The sequence below is a fragment of the Hippopotamus amphibius genome, chromosome 8, assembly GCF_030028045.1.
Source record: "Hippopotamus amphibius kiboko isolate mHipAmp2 chromosome 8, mHipAmp2.hap2, whole genome shotgun sequence".
NCBI classification, from domain to species: Eukaryota; Metazoa; Chordata; class Mammalia; order Artiodactyla; family Hippopotamidae; genus Hippopotamus; species Hippopotamus amphibius.
This window is the reverse complement of record NC_080193.1, coordinates 78,313,233-78,336,966: the sequence shown is the minus strand read 5'-3', so window position 1 is coordinate 78,336,966 and position 23,734 is coordinate 78,313,233. Positions and strand designations below refer to the sequence as shown.

General features: G+C 40.5%; 1 protein-coding gene across 6 annotated transcripts in view; it reads left to right on the top strand.

Moving 5' to 3' along the window:
• Positions 1-23,734, top strand: part of LOC130858390 (probable G-protein coupled receptor 148) — a 52,389-nt gene that overhangs the window by 16,399 nt on the left and 12,256 nt on the right. For 2 of the 6 annotated variants that reach the window (XM_057744749.1, XM_057744752.1), the window contains one exon: positions 22,874-23,026. The gene's annotated coding sequence lies outside the window, so the exon portion shown is untranslated. Of the gene's footprint in view, positions 1-1,413; positions 1,621-11,362; positions 11,508-20,223; positions 20,394-22,873; positions 23,027-23,734 lie in introns of those variants that run through there. The other 4 variants (XM_057744750.1, XM_057744755.1, XM_057744751.1 and 1 more) reach the window with 4 other exon arrangements.

Below are 23,734 nucleotides of genomic sequence, written 5' to 3'. Positions count from 1 at the left end.
CAGAGACTGAGGGGTGAAAAAGATGTTGGAGATTAATCTAAGCCAGGGGCCAGCAAATTGGGCCAAATCCAGCCTGGCATCCATTTTTGGGAAATCAAGTTTTGTTAGAATACAACACCCATCATTTGTATAGTGTGTGCACACACGTGTGCCTGAGCTACAAAACAGTGACAACAGGAAAGCTGAGCAATTTCAACAGTGACCGTATGACCCACAAAGCCAAAAATATTTACTATTTACTCATTTAGAGACCAAGTTTGCCAATTCCTGATCCAACCTAATCCTGTTTACATCCCCTGTAGGTGACCGGTTCTTGAATGTCTTGTATGACAGAGAGCTCACTTCCTAATACTCACTGACTCTTTAATTCTAGAAGTTTCCTTTTTATGAAAGCCACACTCGCTTTCTTGGTTTTCTTTTTTCTACTGCTTTATAGGAAAACTAAAAAGTCAGATAACCCCAAAGAGCCAATTTCTGATGGTAGAATTACACATTTATTTATTTATTTATTTATTCTTCAGAATTACACTTTTACAGTTTAGTGGAAGACATAGTTGGTGCGAAGGAAAGGGGCTTTAGAGGTAATTACCTTTCAAACCACATGACACAGGTATTTGCCTCTTTTCTGCCCACTTACAAGGTCCACCCTCCAAAATCTGGGCGTTCAGTCCGTTGCAGGTTGAGGCAAATCAGCCTTTGGAGGTGGAATTCGCCTCACACCGACGTTCCCTTTTTAGCATCCTGAAGAGGGTCCGCTCATGACATGGTGGTCTGTGATCCACACACAGAGTGTGAAATAACAAAGAGGAATAATTATGCCGTGGATGAAGAGTGAGGTTTTGCAATTTCAGGATTTCACTTACATACACTTACATTCTCTTCACTATTGCTGTGTAATAAATCACCCCAAAACTCAGCGGCTTAAAACAGTTCTGTCATTTTGCCCATAATTTAGTGGGTCAGGAACTCAGAAAGGGCTCAGCCAGGCAGTACTGGTTTGAGACTTCTCATGCAGACAGTCAGATGTCAGCCAGGCGGGCGGGACGGGCACTGCAGCTCAGTCCCACGGCTGACAGCTGGGCTGTCACGATGCTGACAGCTGGCAGTCAGCTGGGACGTGGACTGGAGTGCCTGCACGTGGCTTCTCCAGCGTGGCCGCCTCAGCTTAATAGGACAGACACGGTAGCTCAGGACTCTGGGTACAAGTGTTCCGGAATACTCAGAAGGTTCTCTATCGGTTGAAGCAGTCACAAACCCACCCTGATCTGAGGCGAAGGGACACGGACCCCACCTCTCCGGGGAAGGAGTGGCCAAGTCACATTGTGGAGGAGCAGGAGGGGTAGAAGGTATTGTAACCATCTTTGGAAAATGCAACCTGAAATTGTCCTGAAATTGTATCCCCTGCCTCTTCAGGAGCCACATCCAAAAGATGACCCACGTGGGACGAGCTTTAAAAAGAAGTTTTCTCGGGTTCGGATTCCTTAGCTCCGCCCCCTCTCGATTGCTTCCCGGCCGCTGCACAACAGCGGTGAGGATGAACTATTTGGCACACCCTGGATTGATTTCGATTTGGACATCGATGGCTGTGTCGTTTGGTTCCGCTGAGCTTTGGTATTAAATGTATGGCTTTGCACAATCATTTTCTCTACTGCATGGTGCTTAACAGCTTTGCTTTGCTGGTGTTAGATCAGGGTTGGATGACAATAGAGGATATTTGATCATTTCCTGAAAGGTCTTTTGGAACATTTCCAAGAGGGTGAGAGGACCCATTTTCCGCCTCTTCCCTCACTGCCTCTCTGTAGGAAATTGTCCATCTGATTCAGGAAGGCCGTCTGACCCTGGGAATCTGGAGGGCACGGCCATGGCCCCTTGCTCTGCATGGCCCCTGATACCGGCCAAGAGCCACACACCTGCCTTTCTCCCTCTCTCTTGCTTTTTCCTGGCCAACAAATATCCTATTGGCTATGAGAGTTTTTGAGTAGTTGCTGTGGGAAAAAAATTTATTAAGTGAAATATGTAAACATGGGAATCACTTTTTTTTTTGAATCATAACTTTTAAAAATAATTAATTAATTAATTCTTTATTTTTGGCTGCATTGGGTCTTAGTTGCTGGCATGTGAGATCTTTTGTTGCGGCATGTGGGTTTTCTTTCATTAGTCATGGCACATGGACTCCAGAGCGTGCAGGCTCAATAGTTGCAGCGTGGGGTTAGTTGCCCTGCAACACGTGGGGCTTTAGTTCCCCCACCAGGGATTGAACCCGCATCCTCTGCAATGGAAGGCAGATTCTTTACCACTGGACCACCAGGGAAGTCCCTTATCACTTTTAAATATTCCTAACTAGTACCAGCAGTTCAAGTGCTTGGCAAACTGTTAGGAGAAGAAGGTAAGAGCTTGTCAGAGAAAAAGTGGATTATTTACTGTTAAGTGTCTTGTTTATCACTTGTATGTGACTGGGCCATTTTGCAACTTGACATAATTAAAGTCTGTATCAAAGGGAGAACTTATCAAAAAGAAATAAAATTTGCAGTATTGGGAATTCCCTGGTGGTCCAGTGGTTAAGACTGTGCTTCCACTGCAGGGGGCACAGGTTCAATTCCTTGCTGGGGAACTAAGATCCTGCATACTACATCGCCAAAAAAAATTTTTTTTTTGCAGTATTTAGTAAAGGTATTAGGCAAATGTGTGTGTGTGTGTGTGTGTGTAATTTATGTTGAACAGTTTCCATCCCCCTCGCCATCAGGAACTCACTATGAGTTATCACATGCATTGCTAGTCACCGAGTTGCCTCTATTTGGTTTTCATATGGTGGGGCCCTTTCCCTCGCAGCTGTGTGCTGGTCCTGGCTGGTCTTTGTCCTTCAGACGTTCTGGGAAGAAGGTGGAAGATGTAACTGGGGGCCTGTCATGCCTAATATCTAATTTTCCATCCTAGAATTAGAGCCATTTTCTTATGCTGCAAAGGCACCCAAATGTTATTTGTGTTAAAAATCACTGCAGGTGTTTGTGAAAACACAGCTTCCCAAGCCTCACCCCTGAAGAGTCTGATCTGGTAGGTCTGTGGTGGGGCCAGGAATCACTTACATCAACTGCAAAACTCCACTTTGCCAAGCATTTCACCCGTTTCAGCTTCTGTATCTTCTGCTACAATGAGCCTCAAGTGAGATTCTACTTTCTGCTGGGTTATATCCTGAGTGTTTTTAAAGAAAGCTTGAGGGGACTTTCCTGGTGGTTCAGTGGTTAAGATTTAGCCTTCCAATGCAGGGGGTGAGGGTTTGATCCTTGGTTGGGGAGCTAAGATCCCACATGCCTTGGGGGCAAAAAAACAAAACATAAAACAGAAGCAATATTGTAACAAATTCAATAAAAGACTTTGAAAATGGTCCACATTAAAAAAAAAAATCTTAAAAAAAAGAGAAAGCAAGCCTGAGAGAGAGAAAGAAAGGGAGAGAGTAGTAGTTGCCTTCGGGTAGTTGAGCATAAACCTGACTTCTTAGCCTGAAGGGCATATGGCCAGGCGTGGAAATGGGCTAAAATAAGCAGTTTGTCAAAGAAGCCTATCCTTTCCTCCTCTCTCCCTCCTCTTCCTGAGAGGGCCTTGTGTCACCTCTGAAATGACTGGGCAGCCTAGACGGCCATTTCAGGCACACACCTAGGGGCGTGGGAGGAGGTAGAGCTCCCTTTTCCCAAGCCTGAGAAGTTTCTTCCACCTTTCTGAGTTCAAAGGAGGGAATTAGGCTCGTCCTCACAAAAATCTCAGTGGCCTCTGAAACTTTCATGTGCTTACGAATCACCTGAGATCTTGGTAAGCTGCAGAGTCTGATTCACGAGGTCTGGATGGGGCTGGAGATGCTGCCTTCCTCACAAACTCTGGGGTTATTCCCGTGTTGCTGGTCCTCGGACCCCACTTTGAGTGGTTAGGAAGGTGAAAAAAGACCAGGATCTCATGGAACAGAGCGCCGAGTTCACCCTAGGATGTAATTAAATGAATCTGGGAACTGTGGTCTCCCTAGAAATGCGGGCAGATGAGGAGTGTCAGAGGACCCAGCCAGCAAGCAGAGAAGCAGGATGAAGCGAGGAAGGTAGTTTGGGGTAGGAGAGGGCTAGCTACCAAGGAGGGCCTCCTACCAGCTCCATGTGAAGGTTCACGGTGGGCTGAGGGCACTGCTCTCCCCAGGACCCTTCTCCCAGGTGCAAGGATGCCAGAGTTAGCAAATAAAAACATATCATGCCTAATTAAATTCAAATTTCACGTAAACAATGAATACTTTGAAATATGTCTCAGATATTGCATGGGACATACTTACATGAAACAATTACTCATTCTTTATCTGAAATTCACAGTTAACAGAGCAGCCTGTGTTTCTTTATCAATATATTTTTTATTGAAGTATAGTTGATTTACAGTGTTGTGTTAATTCCTGCTGTACAGCAAAGTGATTCAGTTATATATTTGTGTGTGTATATATATATTCTTTTTTAAAATATTCTTTTCCACTATGGTTTATCATAAGATATTGGATACAGTTCTCTGTGCTACACAGTAGAACCTTGTTGTTTACCCATTCAATACATAAAAGCTTGCATCTGCTAACCCTGGCCTCCCACTTCATCCCTCCCCCAACCCCCTCCTCTTTGGAAACCACCAGTCTGTTCTCTATGTCCCTGATTCTGTTTCTGTTTCATAGATAGGTTCATTTGTGTTATATTTTAGATTCCACATATAAGGGATATCGTATGATATTTGTCTTTCTCTTTCTGACTTACTGTACTTAGTATGATAATCTCTAGTTGCATCCATGTTGCTGCAAATGGCATCATTTTGTTCGTTTTTTTATGGCTGAGTATTGTTCGATGGTATATATGTACCACATCTTCTTTATCCATTCCTCTGTCAATGGACGTTTAGGTTGTCTCCATGTCTTGGCTATTGTGAATCGTGCAAGCAGCCTGTGTTTCTGTTTACTAATTTGGGCAACCTTATCCTCGACCCCCATAATTTCTCCCCTGCTGATACTGAATTGAGTGCCCATCATCTGTGCTCCCAGAGTGACGCATGCATCACCCATCTGTTCTGGCACCCATCACACTGTGTTGAATGAAATCATTGCTCCACTGTGCCCCTTCTCCCCCTACACCATTACTGGACTGTAAACTCGGTGAGGGCAGAGATTATAGCCAGTTCAATGCTGAATCCCCAGTGCATTGGGCATGATCAGCCACGTGGTATACTTCAGTGTTTGTTGAATGCCTAACTCACATCTAATTTCTGTTCCCTTGCTCCCCCCACCCCCCTGCACCACCCCAGGCAGGAAGCCACTCTGAGACCCACTGGAAAGCCCAAGTGTCTCTAACCAGGTCAGAGAGGGAATGCCTGAATTGGTTCCCAAAAACACTCCAGATGTCAAGCTGGAGGGATGCTCCATGATGGATTTTCAGAGCCAGGAGGGGCCCCGGGCAGAGTATCAGGGGCTGAGATGAAGAACCAGGAATGGGGAGAGTAGGGAGGAATAGGTACATTCAGAAGAAGCACAAAGTGCGTCTGCAAGAGATCCACAGAGGGTGTGTCCCGGACGGCAGTGGTGATTTTATTCTGCACTTGCTGATTGGGTGTAACTGTTTTAGGGGCTTGGCATGCCAAGCTTTGCCCGGGGCTGGGAGCAGCAGGGACATCCCTTTGATGTCCTGTGACCCACCACGCTTTGCAGAGCCACCAGAAGACCTGTACTCATGCAGAAGGAAGGGTTGGAAAGGAAGAATACATTTCCTGGCTAGGTAGAGCTGGGGAGAGAGAGAGATGTGTTCTGAGAGGAGCAAATCTCTTTGGTGTCCATGTTTGAAATGAGTAAGTAGAAACAGATACTTATTTCTTTCTTTGTGGTTATTTTAATAAGAGCTAGGAAAGCAAACACTGCTGGTTGACCCAAGATAGACTTCTAATAATCAGCAGTCTTTTGAAAGTTGATTCATTACCATTAAGATAAAGTGAGTGAAATGTGTTTGACATTTGTACTTGCACAGAATATACCTGTGGCTGAGCCCTGTTTTTACTGGCTTTAACATTTTATTTTTTTTGTCTTAGACTTCTTTAGTCAAGGTATAAAAGCCAACAAGGCCCTTAGTCACATTTATACTAAAGATAAAGTTATCAGGAAATGATATGCTTATCACTGCTTCTCACAGCCTATTAGATGTTGGTCCTAAAACAGTCAGTAAGACCAGATGAATTTAAATATGATAATAGCACAGAAGACTGCTTCAAAAATTACACAAACTGCTTTGCTTGATAGTAAAATATCTTTTCAGAGACTTCTCTGGATTCCTTACTGCAGCTGCCCAGGTCAGAAGGAAGACAGAGTCTGGAGCCCTAATGTGAGAACAAGTTTCTGTTGAGAGGTTGAGACTGAGTCACTGGTGTTTAAAGAGGAATAAACCAAACAGAACTTTTCTGACATTTCTGCACATTGCTACACTCTGGCAAAGATGCTAACTGATGCTCTGAACCCCATATTCCAATGTTGTTAAACAACTGTGTAGAACTGATGCAGGAAAAGCCCCAGGCTAGGTACCAGAAGTGATGAGATAATGAAAGGCATTGGGATCTCAAGGAGGTGAACACCCAGTTCATGGAGATTAGCTTGGAACCAGACAGGCCCCAGAGGATTCTTTTGATTTTTTTTTAACTCCTCCCACACCTCCCCTTCCCCATCACATCTATTAGCAGTTGGAGCTCAAAAACTTACCCTGAATCTGTCCACTGCTCTCTTCTTCACTACCACCATCCTGGTCCAAGACAGACATCTCTCGTCTGGACATGGGTGATGGCTGCCAATGGTCTCCCCAGTTCTACTCTGGGGGCATGTGGTATGCTGAATAATGTCCCTCAAAGATATCAGGTCCTTTTGAGGGGAAGCTTTAAATATTACTTTGTTTGGATAAAGGGTCTTTGCACATGTGATTAAGTTAAGAATCTTGAGCCCTAGAGATTATCATTAATTATCAGGGTAGGCCCTAAATGCCATCCCAAGAGTCCTTAGAAGAGGGAGGCAAAGGGAGCTTTGATACATGGAGAGGAGAAGCCAATGGGATGGTGCAGGCTGAGGTTGTAGTGATACAGCTATGAGCCAAGGAATGCCAGCAGCCGCCAGAAGCTGGAAGAGGCAACACCAACATCTTCTGCCATGTGAGGACACAGCAAGAAGATGGCCATCTATGAACCAGGAAGCTGGCTCTCACCAGACACTGAATCTGCCAGAGCCTTGATCTTGTACTTCCCAGCTTCCAGAGCTGTGAGAAATACACGTTCTGTCATTTATAAGCCGTGATATTTTGTTTTAGCAGCCCAAATGGACTAAGACATTCTCTCTCACCATTCATTCTAAAGTAGCCACTGAGTCCTTTGCTATGACTCCACCCCTTTTAAATTCTCTATATAGCAGTTATTTTTTTTTTGCATGATTTTTTTTAAGAAGTTTTATTGAGATACAGTTAACATACAGTAAACTGCATATATTTAGAGTGTACAATTTGGTATCCCAATCTCCCAATTCATTCCCCCCCAAGCCTCCCCACTTTCCCCACTTGGTGTCCATATGTTTGTTCTCTACATCTGTGTCTCCATTTCTACCTTGCAAAACGGTTGATTTGTACCATTTTTCTATATTCCACATATATGCGTTAATATACGATATTTGTTTTTCTCTTTCTGACTCACTTCACTCTGTATGACAGCCTCTAGGTCCATCCATGTCTCTACAAATGTCCCAGTTTCATTGCTTTTTACAGCTGAGTAATATTCCATTGTACATATGTACCACATCTTTTTTATCCATTCATCTGTTGAGGGACATTTAGGTTGCTTCCATGTCCTGGCTATTGTAAATAGTGCTGCAATGAACACTGGAGTGCATGTGTCTTTTTGAATTATGATGTGCTCTGGGTATATGCCCAGCAGTGGGATTGCTGGGTCATAGGGTAGTTCTATTTTTAGTTTTGCAAGGAACCTCCATACTGTTCTCCATAGTGGCTGTATCAATTGACATTCCCACCAACAGGGCAAGAGTGTTCCCTTTTCTCCACACCCTCTCCAGCATTTACTGTTTGTAGATTGTCTGATGATGCCCATTCTAACAGATGTGAGGTGATACCTCATTGCAGTTTTGATTTGCATTTCTCTAATAATTAGTGATGTTGAGCAGCTTTTCATGTGCCTCTTGGCCATCCATATATCTTCTTTGGAGAAATGCCTATTTAGGTCTTCTGCCCATTTTTTGATTGGGTTACTTGATTTTTTGATATTGAGCTGGATGAACTGTTTATATATTTTGGAAATTAATCCGTTGTCTGTTGATTCATTTGCAAATATTTTCTCCCATTCTGAGGGTTGCCTTTTCGTCTTGCTTATAGTTTCCTTTGCTGTGCAGAAGCTTTGAAGTTTGATTAGGTCCCACTTATTTATTTTTGTTTTTATTTCCATTACTCTAGGGGGTGGATCAAAAAAGATCTTGCTGTGATTTATGTCGAAGAGTGTTCTTCCTATGTTTTCCTCTAGGGGTTTTATAGTGTCTGGCCTTCCATTTAGGTCTTTAATCCATTTTGAGTTTATTTTTGTGTATGGTGTTAGGGAGTGTTCTAATTTCATTCTTTTACATGTAGCTGACCAATTTTCCAAGCACCACTTATTGAAGAGGCTGCCTTTTCTCCATTGTATATCCTTGCCTACTTTGTCATAGATTAGTTGACTGCAGTTTATCTCTGGGCTTTCTATACTCTTCCATTGATGTATATGTCTGTTTTTGTGCCAGTACCATACTGTCTTGATCACTGTAGCCTTATAGTATAGACTGAAGTCAGGAAGCCTGATTCCACCAACTCTGTCTTTCCTTCTCAAGATTGCTTTGGCTATTCGGGGTCTTTTGTGTTTCCATACGAATTGTAAAATTTCTTGCTCTAGTTCTGTGAAAAACACCATTGGTAATTTGATAGGGATTGCGTTGAATCTGTAAATTTCTTTGGGTAGTATAGTCATTTTCACAATGTTGATTCTTCAAATCCAAGAACATGGTATGTCCCTCCATCTGTATGTGTTGTCTTTGATTTCTTTCTTTGTGTCTTATAGTTTTCTGAGTACAGGTCTTTTACCTGCTTGGTTAGGTTTATTCCTAGGTATTTTATTCTTTTTGTTGCAATGGTGAATGGGATTGTTTCCTGAATTTCTCTTTCTGGTCTTTCACTGTTAGTGTATAGACATGCAAGAGATTTCTGCTTGTTAATTTTGTACCCTGCAACTTTACCAAATTCATTGATTAGCTCAAGTAGTTTTCTGGTGGCATCTTTAGGATTTTCTTTTTTTTTTTTTTTCAATAAAATTGTGTTTATTCATAGAAAAAGGCTGACAGTTAGTGTCTTGGGATGGGAAAATGATACGTGATTTCTTTCTTGTTCTTTTTTTTTACACCTTCAATGATTTGCAAATTTTTTACATGAGCAAATTCTTTACTTATTTATTTATTTATTTATTTATTTATTAATTTTTTGGGGGGTACACCAAGTTCAATCATCTGTTTTTATACACATATCCCCGTATTCCCTCCCTCCCGCGAGTCCCCCCCCCACCCTCCCTCGAGTCCTCCCCACCCTCCTTGTCCCAGTCCTCTAAGGCATCTTCCATCCTCGAGTTGAACTCCCTTTGTTATACAACAACTTCCCACTGACTATCTATTTTACAGTTGGTAGTATATATATGTCTGTGCTACTCTCTCGCTTCCTCTCAGCTTTCTGGTGACATCTTTAGGATTTTCTACGTATAGTATCATGTTATCTACATAGCAGTTATTTAAACATATTTCTTATGTATTTGCTGGTGCATTTATTATTTATTTTTTCCTCTCATGATATAAATTTTGTGAGAACTTTTCTGTGTTGATTATCTTTGAATCCCCAGTGCCTAAAATATTGCCTGGCACATATTGGCACTCAGTGAATATTTGCTGAATGAAAATGAAGGGGAGGGGACTTCCCTAGTGGTCCAGCGGTTAGGACTTTAGCTTCCAGTGCGTGGGGGTGAGGGTTCGATCCCTGGTCAGGGAGCGAAGATCCCACAAGCCTCGTGGCCAAAAAGGCAAAACATAAAACAGAAGCAATATGGTGACAAATTCAATAAAGACTTAAAAAAGTGGTCCACATAAAAAAAAAAAGAAAGAAAATGAAGGGGAGAAATAAGTGTTCTAGCGGTAGTTTTAAAGAGTGTCATGGGAGCATTGAAGAGAGGACCTTTTTTTAGCCTCATAACCTTGACACCCTATCAGGTAATTGCTTCCTGGAGCTGTCATATGAACTAGATTGATGAATAGCCCTGTGTGCTCTGTGACGTGGTCTAACAAAGTAATCTCCTGACAAAGCCTAAAGACACACGAATCTTCCTGCCAACAATTATCCGTTGCTAGTTGCTCCCAGAATCTTTTTTTTTAATTTTTGAAATCGTCTAAAATGCACCTTGACTCCCTGCTGTCAGACACAGCTGTACCCTTCACAACCTCACTTGTGTGTTTGTGGCCCCCAACTTCCCTCCCCCACTGCCCCTCCCCCACAGCTCAAAGACAGCATAGAGATCATTGCCTTTCAGTGGAGGGTGAAGGAAGAGGCAGGAATTTCTTAAGCCGCTCAGCCCACAAATACACCTTCATCTTAAGAATTCCACTACAATCCTAAATCCTGGGGTGCTTTTGAAACTTCTGGTGATGATCTTCCTATAGCCTGCTTGTGGAACCACATCTTATCCACGTTTCGTCCCTGAGTATTTACTCTTGCTCAGGTAGACCAAGTTGTCAAGACACCTGTCGTCTTTGGCTACATCCTGTAGGGAGCTCTGAAAGGAGACCCTTGCTGCTTAAAGTGGGATCCATTGGAAGGCAGCCCTGGCATCACCTGGGAGCTCATTAGAACTGAAGACCCAAAGACCTTCTGCATCAGAATCTGCATTTGATTCACTCCCCTGCCAATTCATCTGAACGTAAAAGTATGAGAAGCACTGGTATAAAATATACTTTGGAGTTGTTTTCATTAGGTGCAAAGGAGTTCCTATATCTGCCAGTCCTAGTAAGGGGCTGTCCCCAGAGGAGTGAGTTCTTTGCAGGGGCATCTGGTTTACCAAGTGCAGCAGGCAGATAGACTTGGGGAGCCAGAGGGTGGTTCTCCAACAAAGAAGCAGATGCTGGCTGCTGGGAGGGAAAGAGTATACCTAGGGGAAATAAAAAAGGAATGGAAGAGTGTGGGCAGAGCATAGGTTCTGCTTGCCACACCTCTTGTAGGAGCAGATTGGATCCAATTTTATCTCTCCTGATTTTATCCACTATTGCCCACAGTTGCCTCCTCTGAGAGGAAGTGAAAACACTTGAAACAAAACATCCTCCCAACTAGCAGCCAGGCTGCCAGCCTTAAAGCAAGTGTGACCAGGTTGGAGGAACAGAGAGAGACAGTCTTAGCAAAGCTAATTTCTTTCTCAAAAAAGTAAGTAGTCTATTGCTAAAAATTTTTGCAAAGCTGATGATGTGTGAATGTTCATTGGTGCTTAACTGTGTCTTAGAAAATGAAGAGTATAAGTTTTTGAGAAAGTAAAACTACCTGGCATTCCTTCTTCTTTATGGTAATCTACCCACACTAATATATATATATATATATATTTCAATATAGTTTTCTTTAGAGAGAGGAGGTGGATTAAGATAATATACTTAATTTTTTTAAAAATTAGGTTTATTGAGGTATAATTTACATTCAGTAAAAAAATCACCCTTTGAAACATACAGTTCCCTGAATTTTAAAAATGTTTACAGCTGTATAAGCACCAGCACAAAGAATAGTACAATTTCATCAAAACAAAAAAGTTCCCTTCTGCCTCTTTGTAGCCATCCTTTTTTTTACCCCTGACTCTTGGCAACTGCTGATCTGATTTCACTCTCCACAGTTTTGGCTTTTCTAGGATATCATAAAAATGGAATTATGCACTTGGTAGCTTTTTGTGTCTTGCTTCTTTCACTTGGAGCAATGCTTTTGAGAGTTACCCACATTGTGTGTGGCAGTGGTATACATAGCCTAAATATTCCTTTTTATTGCTGAGTTGTATTCTTGTTGTGAATGTACCAAGATTTGTTTATCCGTTCACCAGTCAGTGGACATTTGTATTGTTTCCACTTTTTGGCTATTAGGCAAATTCTAAGAACATTTGTGTACAGGCTTTTGTGTGAACACATGTTTTCATTTCTCTTGGGTAAACATCTAGGAGTAAAAAGGCTGGGTCTTACTGTAACTGTATGAATTTTTAAAAAAAACTGCCCACCTGTTTTCCAGACTGATTGTACTACATTACATTAGCACCAGCAGAAGATGAGAGTTTCAGTGAATTCACATATTTGCTAGGGCTTGGTACTGTCAGTGTCCCTCTGCAATTTTAGATAGTCTAATAGGTGCGTAGAGGTCTTTCATAGTAGTTTAATTTATGTTTTCCTAATGACTAATGGTGTTGGGCATCTTTTCATATGCTCATTGGCGTTTCCTCTATCTTTTTGGTAAAGTATTCAAATGATTTTAAAAATGGAATTTTTTTCTTATTATATTCTGAATTGTGAGAGACCTTTTATATTCTGGTTACCTTTCTTTTATCAGACCTATGGGGGTTTTTTTAGGCTTTTTTATTGGAATACAGTTGATTTATAAATATCAGATCTATGTTCTGAAAATATTTTCTCCCAGTCTCTGGATTGTCTTTCCATTTTCTTTTTTTTTTTTTAATTTAGTTTTTGACTGTGCTGGGTCTTCATTGCTGTGCTTGGACTTTAGTTGTGGTGAGTGGGGGCTACTTTTCTTTGTGGTGCATGGGCTTCTCAGTGTGGTGGCTTCTCTTGTTGCAGAACATGGGCTCTAGGCGTGCCGGCTTCAGTAGTTGTGGCTCACAGGCTCCAGAGCGCAGGCTCAGTAGTTGTGGCACAGGAGTTTAGTTGCTCCGTGACATGTGGGATCTTCCTGGGCCACGGATCAAACCCATGTCCCCTGCATTGGCAGGCGGGTTCTCAACCACTGTGCAACTGGGGAAGTCCCCCATTTTCTTAATGTCTTTCAAAGAGCAGAATTTTTTTTCTTTAATCTATTACTTTTTTAAGAATGGAGCTTTAGTTGCTATAGTTCACATACTACAAAATTCTCCTTTTTGAAGTATATCATTCAGTTGTTTTTAGTATATACACGAAATCATGCAACTACGACTACTTATCTAACCAGGACATTTTCATCCAAAAAGAGGCCTCCACTAGCAGTGACTCCCCATCTCCTCTTCCCCCTAGATCTTGGCAACCATTAATCTACTTTCTGTCTCTATAGACTTGCCTATTCAGGTTATTTCACATAAATGGAATCACACTCTATGTGGCCTTTGGTTTCTGGCTTCTTTTACTTAGCATTGTGTGTTCAAGATTCATACATGTTGTGGAGTGTATCTTTCCTTTTATGGCTGAATAACATTCTGTTGTATGGTTATACCCCACTTTATTTGTTCATCAGCTGATGGACACTTGGGTTGTTTTTACTTTTTGGCTATTACGCATCATGCTGCTGTGAACAGTTGTATACGAGTTTTTGTGGGGGCATATGTTTTCATTTCTCTCGGGCTATACCTTGGAATGAAATTGCTGGGTCATATGGTAATTCTATGTTTAACTTTTTGAGGAACCACCAAAACTGTTTTTCAAAGCAGCTGCACCATTTTACATTTCTACCAACATTGTATGAGGTTTCCAATTTCTTTGCATCATCCCAACTCTAGTTATTGTCTGTCCTTTGGACTCTAGCTCTCCTAGCGGGTATGATTGTGGTTTTAATTTATGTTTCCCTAGTGACTAGTGACCATGAGAATCTTTTCATGGCTTCTTGGCCATGTGTATGTCTTCTTTGGAGAAATGTCTATTCAAATCCTGTGTCCTTAAAAAAACTCATCTTTTTATTGTTAAGTTGTGAGAGTTCAAAGAGCAGAAGTTTTACATATTGAAAAGAATTATGCACTTTTTACTTTATAGCTTGAGTTTTTTGTGTTCTATGTAAGCAATAATTGCCTAACCTAAGGTTGCAAAGATTTTTCTCCTATTTTTTTTCCTAGAAGTTGTAAAGTTGTTGCTTTTACATTCAGGTTTATGATCCGTTCAAGTTGAATTTTGTTTATGATTCAGGGTACAGGTCAAGGTTCATTATTTTTATAAGTAAATAAAATAAACAAATAAACAAACATTACAGCACTACTGAAAATACTCTCCATTTACTTTTGATTTACCTTGACATGTTTGTCAATAATCAATTGCCAATATGCGCATGAGTCTTTTTCTGAACTCTACTTTGTTCCATTGATGTGTAGGTCTATTTGCACACCAATATCACGCTGTCTTAATTATTGTAGCTCTTCTAATAAATCTGAAAATTCAGTAGTGTTATTCCTCCAAGTTTGTTCTGTTTTTCCAAAGTTGTTTTGTGTATTCTAGGTCCTTTGTTTTTCCATATAAATTTTAGAATCAACTTGTTAATTTATATTTTTAAAAAGCCTGCTAAGGTTTTGTTTGGAATTACATTGAATATATGGATCAATTTGGGGAGAATTTAACAATTTTAAGTTTTCTGATTTATGAGCATAACCATGAACAGAATTCTTCTTTTTTTTTTTTTCTTTTTTCTTTTTTTGGCTGCGCCTTGCGGCATGGGAATGAACAGGTAATTCTTAGGAAGACTCATTGTTTTACCCGGTTCCTGTATGTTTATCCCTTGTGGTTGATGACCAGTTGTCAAAGTGCCAGTTCCCCTCTTCTTGCAAAGGTGGGTTCAGGAAAGGTCTTGTGACTCAGTGCTGGCTAGTGAGGCTGAAGGGAAATCGGCTCTGGGAGTTCTGGGGATGGTATCTCAGTTCTAAGAAGACACAGGAAAAGAGGCCCCTTTCTTTCTCCGGATGTTGTAATGTCTAGATATGATGCCAGGAATCGCTGCGGTCATCTTGTGAGGGGAACCAGAATGAGGGCAAACAGCCAACATGCAGAGCATGAGAAAGCAAAAAGACAGAAAGACCCTGGATCCTGACGGCCACACTGAGCCAGGCTCCAACCAACCTTGGAGCTAACACATCAATTCCTTGTTATGTGAGAAAAAGATTTCAGGACTGCTCAAGTCTGTTTGCATTGGGGTTTTCTGTTATACGCTGTGGAAATCATCTTATCTAATATCTTATCAAACAGCTAAAACACATTCCTGGAAAATCATAAGCTATGGATTTTTTATTTGAAGAATATTTTTTGTTTATTTTTCCTACTCTTTATTTAAAGTGTTTGTATTGTTTTTCAAATTTATGAACTCAATATATGAATTCAGCCTCACTGTAAAAGTACAAGCCATACAAACTTGATTAATATAAAAAGTCAGGGAACCCTCCCACACTGTTGGTGGGATTATAAATTGGTGCAGTCACTGTGGAAAATACTATGGAAGTTCCTTAAGAAACTAAAAACAAAACTACCATATGATCCAGCAATTCCGCTCCTGGATACATATCCAGAAAAGATGGAAACTAATTCTAAAAGATACATTCACCCCAATGTTCATAGTAGCACCATTTACAATAGTCAAGATGTGGAAGCAACCTAAGTGTCCACTGACAGATGAATGGGTAAAAAAGATGTGGGATACACACACACACACGCACACACACACACACACAGTGGAATATTATCCAGCCATGAAAGAGTGAAATAATGCCATTTGCAGCAACATAGATGGACCTAGAGATTATCATAAGTAAAGTAAGTCAGGAAGAGAAGGGCAAATATCATGATGTTACTTATGTTTGGAATCTAAAAGAATGATACGAATGAACTTATTTTCAAAACAGAAGCAGACTCATAGACATAGAAAACCAATTTATGGTTACCAAAGGGGGAAGGGGTGGGATAAATTAGGAGCTTGGGATTAACAGATACACACTACTGTATATAAAATAGATAAATAACAAGGTCCTAATGTATAGCACAGGGAACTCTTTTCAATATCTTGTAACAACCTATAATGGAAAAGAATCTGAAAAGAATCTGAATCACTTTGCTGTACACCAGAAACTAACACAACATTGTAAGTCAACTATACTTCCATAAAAAAGTTGAAGTTTCCTCCAGGTTTCCCTCCCCTCGAAGCTAACCTGATACCTACTCTTACTGGAGAATAGCCATTATTATCAATTTGCTGTGCATCCTTCTAGATCTTTTTCTGTGAGTGAAAGCGACAAATACACATATATTTTAAAAACATAGCTTATTTAAAAATTTATAGGCACAGGTGAATGCATATTTAGAATTTGCAAAGAATTTTTAAAAATATAAAACTTTTGTCATATGTGTATTGAAATGATTTTAAATATTTTTCCTTTTACAGGAAAAACATTATGTACAATACACATTATATGTTATATCTCAGAATCCAGTAGAAAGTCTTGGTAACATTTAAAAAAGATAAAAATGTATATTTAAAAAGAAATATAATGTCATTGAATACTGGTCCAGGGTAGTTATAAAACACATTCATTATTAATGACGTAGTTCCAATCTCTACCAGTTCTGTTAAAACTAGACTATTCCACTTGTCATATTTTTGTGCCCTTTCCTCAATTACACTTTTTTTCTAGCCTATAGTGTCTGGGTCTATGACTTTACATGAAAAGGGGCTGTTAAAAGAAAGTGTTTAACCATCTAGGGTAATATAAGCTATTGAGTCAAAGCAACCCAGATTAAAAAAAACTTTATAATCAATATTAAAATAACAATTCATAATTTCCCCTGAAACTCCTACAATCTCATTCCCTGAACTAATGTTAACAGTTTGGTCTGTAATTTTCTTTATCTTCTCTTATGCTGGTGTGTGTGTGTGTGTGTGTGTGTGTGTGTGTGTGTGTGTGTGTAAAATGGGGTCATGCATTACCATTTAAGTTAGGATATGGATTTGACTGTGATAAAGACCCCAAATAACAGTGGCTCACACACGAGAGAAATTCATTTCTTGTTCACAAAACAGTCCAGTTTTAGGTAGTCTAGGAGATATGGACATTCCACAGTGTCAGGGACCCCAGAGCCTCCTAGCTTGTTGTGCTGTCCTTCCTAGGTATCGTACTCATCTGTAAGATTACCACCACTTCTTCACTCCAACCCAAGGAAGGAGTGAAAATCTAAGGAGAATGCATTTCACCTCTTAAAGAGAACAACCTGGAAGCTTCATGCATCACATCTGCTCTCATCCCACTGGCCATAATTTAATCACAAAGCACACTTCACTGAGGGAGGCAGGGAAAAGCAGGCAGGAGTGGAGGGGTTCAGACAGCTCCCGGGCCGCCTCACAAGGGGTTAGAATCTCAGGCACCCTGAGCATTGGTGTTTTCATGCCAGGTCATTTTTATGATCAGAGGCTGAATCCGGATGACTGCAAGTTCTCTGATTAGATAATGACACAAAAAGGTAGACACAATAAAGGGGAGGATTGATGAACTAAAATTTAAAACTTCAGAACCATCAAAAACACCATATACAAATTAAAAGGCACATGGTGTTCAGTGAAAACTATTTGCAACATATATAATAAGTAAATGCTTAATAATCTCAATATATTAATAGCTCTTACACATCTATAAGAAATGAAGAAATGCTCCAATTGAAAATGGGCAAATGCCACTATGGAGAACAGTACAGAGGTTCCTTAAAAAACTAAAAATAGAATTACGATATGACCCAGCAATCCCATTACTGGGCATATACCCAGAGAAAACTATAATGCAAAAAGATACATGCACCCCAATGTTCATTGCAGCACTGTTTACAATAGCCAGATCATGGAAGCAACCTAAATGTCCCTCAACAGATGAATGGATAAAGAAGATGTGGCACATATGTACAATGGAATATTACTCAGCCATAAAAGGAACGAAATTGGGTCATTTGTAGAGATGTGGATGGACCTAGAGACTGTCATACAGAGTGAAGTAACTCAGAAGGAGAGAAAAAGAAATATCATACATTAATGCATACATATGGAATCTAGAAAAATGGTACAGATGAAACTTTTCAAGGCAGAAATAGAGACACAGATGTAGACAACAAACAAGGGGGGAAGCGGGGGTGGTGGTGGGATGAATTGGGAGACTGGCATATATACGCTAATATGTATAAAATAGATAACTAATAAAAAAATTTAAAAAAAAGAAAATGGACAAAGGATGTCAGAAAAGGAGAAATACAGGAAACAAATGTATGGAAAAAAACCTCTAAGCACTGTATAGGGTTCTTAAAAATGCAAATTAAAACAGCAGTGGGTTACCATTTATCACATAGACAGAGACTTTGTGTTGAAACTTTATATATGTTGAGGGTTCTGGGCTGGGAGGAGTGAGGGAGTTTTTTGGCATTCTCATGCTCTGTTGGTTGAAATATAATTGAAATAATTTTGGGAGAGCCATCTGGCAATATGAATCAAAAATCTTTTAAAAAGGACATATTTTGACTCAGAAATTCTACGTTAGAAATGTGTTCTAAGGAAATAAATGTGTTCTCTAATATTTGGGAGACTCAGCACAGAATTGTTTATATATATAAATTGTTTATAATTGTTTATAATTGATATAATATGGAAAAACCTGGAAACGATATAAATGCCTCACAACAGGGGATTAGATATATAATTTAATGTCTGTCCATAACAATGGGTTACCCTGAAGCAATTCATAATTTTGTAAAAGTATATTTATCTTGAAAAGGAATGATGGTTATGAGGTATTTTTAAACAGAAAGTTATCAACAGTATGCTCAATATGGCCCCATTTTTATAAAAATATCGAGATGAGTTGTTTAGGATACACTTAGTTCCAAGTCACAGAGAATTCAATTTAAGCTGATCTCAACAAGCAAATTTATTGGTTCACCTAACTAGCAACTCCAGAAGTAAGACAGATTTTGGTGTTAGCTTAATTTAGCAGCTCAGAAAACTCTTTGAAAAGCTACTTTCTTTTTCTATCTTTCTCTCTCTCTCTCTTTTTTTTTTAACCTCTGAAGTATCTGCTTCACCTGAGAACTGGTTTGTCTTGTGGGGGCAAGATGGCCGCCAATAGCTCCCAGGTCTCTAAGTCCAAACTCGGAGAAGGAATGAGCCTTTGAGGGTCCCTCTCCCACCCCGCCCCCTGGCAAGAATCCTAGGCTTCCCTCTGATTGGATCGTCTTGATCACATGACTTTCCTGGTGCCCAGGGAATTGCTTTGTATTGATTGGCTTAGGTCTGGATTAGGTGCTGGTCCCTAAAACACTGTGACAAGAGTGTGGAATTATTTATAATTTAGTTTAGCCAAATCAGGATCTACACAGGGGCTTGGTGTGGGCAAATCCCAGCAAAATTGCATGGGTGTTCCACAATGGTGTGGGATGGAATGGGTGTTGAGAAGCTCATCCTAAGATCCACCTAAACACAGAAAAAAGGCTGGAAGGATGTACACCAAAGTGCCAATGGTGGTTATTTTCAAGTGGCGGAAATATGGGGAATTTAAAATTTTCCTTTTTATGTTTGTCTGTATTTTTATTTTTGACAACAAACATACATGACTTGAATAACTCTTAAAAATGAGAGCTATAAATATGAGGAAAAGCTGGTGCATAACACTTGCGATATAATTAACTGCTTGAGAGATTTAAAGCAGACACGTTGGCAAACAGGAACTATGAGTTTTCAAAGTGGTACCAACTGTGCTTTGCAGAAGTTTCTGACTTTCTCTTGCTTCTGTTATGCAGTTGTGATCATTTCTAAAGGTGTAATCTGAGATCTTTGAAGCCTAGTCTGGTTTAAAACCACTGATTCCAGTGGCTAGAGTTTTCCCCTAATTTTAGGGTAGGAAACATTTTAGCTTTCTCTAGAGATGTTTTTCCTTGTCACCTTTAAACACCATGAAGTGGGACCCAAATCCCACAAGGGGTCCAGAGAGCTTGAGTGTCTTTGCAGAGGGACTTCTGTGTGCAGAAGGGGAGGTGCTGGCCCCTGTCCTCCCACTTCCTTCTTGGACAGTGGGCCCTGAGTGTTCTTTCAGGAAGTGGTCACCCCAGACAGTCCCTGGCTTTCTCTGCACTGTGAATCACAGTGTGACACTGGCTACAGGCACCACGGAAAGAGCCCCCGGTCTGAAGACTCAGGGTCCTGGGAGGAATTGAAGTCCCTGGGTTCGCTTCTGTTAGATGCTGGGTGTTGGGAGTTCTTCCTACAATTCATGAAGAAACTGCTGCTGCTCTTCCACATACTTTTTTCCTGAAAAAGAGAACTCATTCTACTGGCAGAAAAGACCTCCACTGGTAAAGGAAGGTAAGGAGTTCTCATGGCTGTCTGGGCATCACCTGTCTCACTTTTATTTCTGCTTGAAATTGATTCTCAGCTCTGCATTTTCAGAAACTTGATTTGCACTTCTGAAATTATCCCATTGTGGTGGTAAGCGATGAACTGGCAATTCTGTCTCATGATGAGAGCTGTACTTACCAAAAGGATCAAAATACTCCCGTTTGAGAGGTCAAGGCACTCTGGTCTCAGTAAGAAAATACATGTGGTGAGGAAATGAGGCCAGAGGGTGGATATTGGATGGTCTGAAGGAACTAATCTGTGTTTCTCCTGGTGATGTCATCCACTCCCCCCATGGGAATGTAAATGTCACTCAGGGAGGGACCTTGTTTGTCTTGTTCAATGTTGTATGAATAGCATCTAGAACAATCGGAGGTACTCAACACATACATGATGAATAAATGAATGGAAGGCAGGCTAGCTGGATGGATGAGTCCATATTAATTTCTAGAGACACTGCCCATGAGAAGTTTTCCCTGAACTTCTAGGAAGATTAGACTCTCTCCTCTGGGTTTCCATGACACTTTGAATTAAAGCATTTAACTCATAGTATTGAAACTATTTGCTTACATATCTGACTTCCCTGAAAGACTGTGAACTCTGCAAATGTAGTGATTCTGCCTTCTTTTTTCCATTTAACTAACTATAAACACTTTTCGCAGATACTTGTTGAATATAATGATAAAATGTGGCAGCCTCATGAATATCTCTTAGCTTGTGGGAGGTACTTGTTAAGTGCATCAGGATATTACATTAATCAAGGACTCTTCGCATCTTCGGTGGTGGTCTGTGCTTTGCGCTGTTTCCCAGAGAACAAGCATCCTTCTATTTTCAGCTGTTATTACAATATCCTCTCTGAAATTGATTCTCAGCTCTCCATTTGTTGAACCTACAAATACACTGAATGGTTTCCATGGATTAGATTTCCAGGATCAAATTAGTCACCTTCTGGTGTTATACAAAGAGGCACCTTAATCTTATCAACAAACAATTTCCAAGTCTTAGGGTAGGATGCATTATTTCTGGGAGGACCAGCTAGAGATAGCATGTTCCTCTTGGGTTATATGGATTCTTAGAGCTCTGGTCACACAAACTGGAGTCCCCAGTCTGGTCTCTGCTCATTTTTGGCTCATTTCTTTTTTTTTTTTAATTTTAAATTTATTTGTTATTTATTTATTTTATTTTTGGCTGCGTCGGGTCTTAGCTGCGGCACTTGGGATCTTTCGTGGTGGCACACAGGCTTCTCTCTAGGTGTGGTATGCGGGTTTTCTCTCTCTAGTTGTGGTGCGCGGGCTCCAGGGCATGTGGGCTCTGTAATTTGTAGCATGCAGGCTCTCTAGTTGAGGCGCACAAGCTCAGTAGTTGTGGCATGTGGGCTTAGCTGCCCCGCGGCAAGTGGAATCCTAGTTCCCTGACCAGGGATCCAACTGGAGTCCCCTGCGTTGGAAGGCGGATTCTTTACCACTGGACCACCAGGGAAGTCCCTTGGTTCATCTCTTTTATGACCTATGATGCTCTGTCTGGAGACTGCACTTCCTCCAATAGGTACATTTGCCTTCTGACCAGGTCACATTTCCTTGGGATCCAGGCAGGAATTTGCAGGGCATCACTCTGCCAGCTCTTCAGAAATAATATTCGGTGTTTTGAGACCAGGAATTTAGAAAGTCAAGACCTAAACTAAGTGGCACACACACATTTGAGATCAGAGCAGCCTGACAGTCTGAAACAAGGTAGATACTCAAGTTAGGTAAAATTGGCGATAACCAGGGAATGATGACGTGAGCCTTATTCATTGGGAGAATTTGCTACAGCTTAGGAGCCCATAGAGAGTTCCACAGAGCCCATGAATGTGGATGGTTTACGTGGCCGAGGAGGTGGTGAAAGGGGAGGTAGGACATTTTTTAGAGTTCTCTTGGAAGTTTCTTTGAGTGCTGGCACAAGTCTCACTAGACTGGAGAGGCACAGCTGTGCTTTTGTTGGGACCCACTGGGATTTATTCAACTCAGCCATTATTTCCTTATCTAAGGCGCACCCTCATCTCCCAGGAGGCCTTGTATCCTGCGCTTAGATTCATCTAGTTGTGCCATACATGGAGAATCCCTATGATGACTGGTCCTTTGTTCTTCGGTGGGGTAGCTTCTCCGTGTCAGTCTCCTGATGGCTTTGATAGCCTCTTAGTCATTTGAGCCAAACCCCAAATTTGGCCAGTATCTAGATCTAGCTAACTGTATCCTTTAAATATTGATACATGTGTTTCCTTAAATTAGATAATTTCTTGACTGTTTCTCCTTCTATTTTATCTACAAGTTTGTCTTTATCAGATTTGCCCTCACCTCCTATCCACAGTGTCAGCCTTTTTTTGTGCAGTTGTGATTTCCCGGAGGGTTTACGTCCTTCTGTCTTTCTCAGACAGCCTTATTAAAGTTTTTGATGCTCTTACTTTTTTCTAGGAGACTTCGCCTGCCGGCCCCATGTCTGTTCTGCCCCGGATTCATCTCAGCATCTCCTGCCTTGATTTTTTCATGCAAGAGAAGGAAGAATACCTTCCCCAGATTCTCTTTTTGGGAAAAGAAGAAAGGAACTCACCTTTCTTTATTCTAAAGGTTTGTGGCTTTCGTATATATTCTCCAATCTAAAATATTTGAAACTTATCTACTTTTTTGCCATCTCTTTCATAAATGATACCAGTGTTCATTCTTTCTCTCGCTTCCAAATCAACAAAGTAAGTTTCTTGAGGACAGAGGCCATATCTCACTCATTTTTGGACACTCACCCACGTGGTAGCTGCCTGATATACATGTTTATTGAATGAATGAACAAGTAGATGTGTAAATGGAGAAATTGGGATGTAAGCATGAATTTAAAAATTCTGACTATAAATTTTTTGATCATTCAAAAGTATTTAATGATAATATAGCTGGGGTTTTCAAAGTCAATAATTTTCTTTGTCACCAATACTTAGAATGTAAGTTCTTTTGAAAAATATAAAATGTGTTTATAAATAATGTTTGTGAAGATAACATTAATGACAATAATATATTTTCTACTTGGGATTAAGTCCCTTAAGCAAAAAGGTAAATATATGGCCATATTTTAAGATAACTGCAAGGATAAGTATTGAAATAGCCATTTGCTCTATACATATGATTCAAAATTCTATGCCAATTCTAAGAGGCAGATATAAATGCTAATGAAAATAACCAAGAACTTTAATAACTTGGTACAAGTAGACTTTCCTATGGAAAAATGCAAGTCTATTCAGACGGTATTTCCTGTGATAGGTGGGCTAATATCCTTGCAAAAGGAACTTT